Here is a 479-nt window from a genome sequence, read left to right as displayed (position 1 = left end):
AGAAAACAAAAGTATTGCCACCACATCAAGATAATTAAACTTTTATAAAATTCAAAATTCATGCAATTCTACTCTTTTTCAATTAAGAACATTTTTCATTTAAGAAAGGTGATGGATTCATAGGACATTCATAACTTTAAGGCATAGACACTAAGACACTAATGATCACAAGACACAAACATAGACAAGCATAAGCACTAAAATTCGAAAAAAAAAACAGAAAAATAAAGAACAAGGAAATTAAAGAACGGGTCCACCTTAGTGATGGCGGCTTGTTCTTCTTCTTGAAGATCCTATAGAGTGCTTGAGCTCCTCAATGTCTCTTCCTTGTCTTTGTTGCTCCTCTCTCATGATTCTTTGATCTTCTCTAATTTCATGGAGGAGGACAGAGTGTTCTTGACTCAATTCTCCTAGGGAGGTGTTTAGTTGCTCCCAATAGTTTTGTGGAGGAAAGTGCATCCCTTGAGGCATCTCAGGGA

This window comes from Arachis duranensis, chromosome 6 (assembly GCF_000817695.3).
Source record: "Arachis duranensis cultivar V14167 chromosome 6, aradu.V14167.gnm2.J7QH, whole genome shotgun sequence".
In the NCBI taxonomy this organism is placed as follows: domain Eukaryota; kingdom Viridiplantae; phylum Streptophyta; class Magnoliopsida; order Fabales; family Fabaceae; genus Arachis; species Arachis duranensis.
This window is presented reverse-complemented; position numbering follows the sequence as displayed.